General features: G+C 60.6%; 1 pseudogene; it reads left to right on the plus strand.

Moving 5' to 3' along the window:
- Nucleotides 1-2500, plus strand: part of LOC124774650 — a 7963-nt pseudogene that overhangs the window by 1251 nt on the left and 4212 nt on the right.

Raw genomic sequence — 2500 nt, forward strand, 5'->3', positions numbered from 1 at the left:
ATCGAACCATCTAGTAGCTGGTTCCCTCCGAAGTTTCCCTCAGGATAGCTGGTGCTCGTACGAGTCTCATCCGGTAAAGCGAATGATTAGAGGCCTTGGGGCCGAAACGACCTCAACCTATTCTCAAACTTTAAATGGGTGAGATCTCCGGCTTGCTTGATATGCTGAAGCCGCGAGCAAACGACTCGGATCGGAGTGCCAAGTGGGCCACTTTTGGTAAGCAGAACTGGCGCTGTGGGATGAACCAAACGCCGAGTTAAGGCGCCCGAATCGACGCTCATGGGAAACCATGAAAGGCGTTGGTTGCTTAAGACAGCAGGACGGTGGCCATGGAAGTCGGAATCCGCTAAGGAGTGTGTAACAACTCACCTGCCGAAGCAACTAGCCCTGAAAATGGATGGCGCTGAAGCGTCGTGCCTATACTCGGCCGTCAGTCTGGCAGTCATGGCCGGTCCTTGCGGCCGGCCGCGAAGCCCTGACGAGTAGGAGGGTCGCGGCGGTGGGCGCAGAAGGGTCTGGGCGTGAGCCTGCCTGGAGCCGCCGTCGGTGCAGATCTTGGTGGTAGTAGCAAATACTCCAGCGAGGCCCTGGAGGGCTGACGCGGAGAAGGGTTTCGTGTGAACAGCCGTTGCACACGAGTCAGTCGATCCTAAGCCCTAGGAGAAATCCGATGTTGATGGGGGCCGTCATAGCATGATGCGCTTTGTGCTGGCCCCCGTTGGGCGAAAGGGAATCCGGTTCCTATTCCGGAACCCGGCAGCGGAACCGATACAAGTCGGGCCCCTCTTTTAGAGATGCTCGTCGGGGTAACCCAAAAGGACCCGGAGACGCCGTCGGGAGATCGGGGAAGAGTTTTCTTTTCTGCATGAGCGTTCGAGTTCCCTGGAATCCTCTAGCAGGGAGATAGGGTTTGGAACGCGAAGAGCACCGCAGTTGCGGCGGTGTCCCGATCTTCCCCTCGGACCTTGAAAATCCGGGAGAGGGCCACGTGGAGGTGTCGCGCCGGTTCGTACCCATATCCGCAGCAGGTCTCCAAGGTGAAGAGCCTCTAGTCGATAGAATAATGTAGGTAAGGGAAGTCGGCAAATTGGATCCGTAACTTCGGGATAAGGATTGGCTCTGAGGATCGGGGCGTGTCGGGCTTGGTCGGGAAGTGGGTCAGCGCTAACGTGCCGGGCCTGGGCGAGGTGAGTGCCGTAGGGGTGCCGGTAAGTGCGGGCGTTTAGCGCGGGCGTGGTCTGCTCTCGCCGTTGGTCGGCCTCGTGCTGGTCGGCGGTGCAGGATGCGCGCGCCTGCGCGGCGTTCGCGCCCCGGTGCTTCAACCTGCGTGCAGGATCCGAGCTCGGTCCCGTGCCTTGGCCTCCCACGGATCTTCCTTGCTGCGAGGCCGCGTCCGCCTTAGCGTGCTCCTCCGGGGGCGCGCGGGTGCGCGGATTCTCTTCGGCCGCCATTCAACGATCAACTCAGAACTGGCACGGACTGGGGGAATCCGACTGTCTAATTAAAACAAAGCATTGCGATGGCCCTAGCGGGTGTTGACGCAATGTGATTTCTGCCCAGTGCTCTGAATGTCAACGTGAAGAAATTCAAGCAAGCGCGGGTAAACGGCGGGAGTAACTATGACTCTCTTAAGGTGGCCAAGTGGCGGCGGTGTGGCTGCATCCGGACTTGGCTTTTCGAAGTGCGGTCTTGATGTAGTCGTGCTGCTGCTGCGAGGTGCCTTCCTTGGGTTATAGTTACAGGGAGAGTGATGCGCAATACATGGGCCTAGCCCTCTTAGCCTCTCCTCTCCTGCGGTCTTCTCCCCTTCTCGTGGGCCCGCTGATTTTCGCAGAGTGGAAGACCGCACCAGGGGCTTGGGGGGGTTACCAGCCCCCCCTCGCACTATCCCTTTGTTTAGTTGGGGGCAGTAATCAGAGAATAAGTGGTGGCCCTTCCGCTGAAGGTGCCACCCCAACTCCCCCAGCACCTAGCCGGCCAACCGGCCGTGCCGAAAATCTTGTAACTTTTGCAGCTGAATACACCTGTAGTGAGTGCCACCGCAGCTTCACCACCAAGAACGGTCTCGGGGTCCATCGCCGCCGCCAACACCTTGCGGCCGCCAACGCGGAGATCGTCACGGAGAGGCATCGCGCGAGGTGGACGGAGGAAGAAGTCCTGTCGCTCGCCAAGGCAGAGGCCGAACTGTTCCTCGAGAGGGACGCCCGGTTCTTCTTTGTAAATCAAGAACTCATCAGGATGTTCCCCGACCGAACGCTTGAGGCAATCAAGTGCCGACGGCGGCAAGCTGCCCACAAGCAGCTTGTCCGCCAATTCATGGAGGCGCTTGAGATCGGTCGGGGGGAAGAGCCGGCGTCCCGCCGGGGAGCAGCGAGCCCGCTGTCTGACGCGGGCGAGGCCGCTGCGCCGCCCGTCGACGCAGCCGAGGACTTCGCGGCCGACACCACCGGGCCGCCGCCGGAGGGGCCGACTGACGCCGCCATCTGGGAGCATCTGGCGG

The sequence above is a fragment of the Schistocerca piceifrons genome, unplaced genomic scaffold, assembly GCF_021461385.2.
Source record: "Schistocerca piceifrons isolate TAMUIC-IGC-003096 unplaced genomic scaffold, iqSchPice1.1 HiC_scaffold_968, whole genome shotgun sequence".
Taxonomy (NCBI): domain Eukaryota; kingdom Metazoa; phylum Arthropoda; class Insecta; order Orthoptera; family Acrididae; genus Schistocerca; species Schistocerca piceifrons.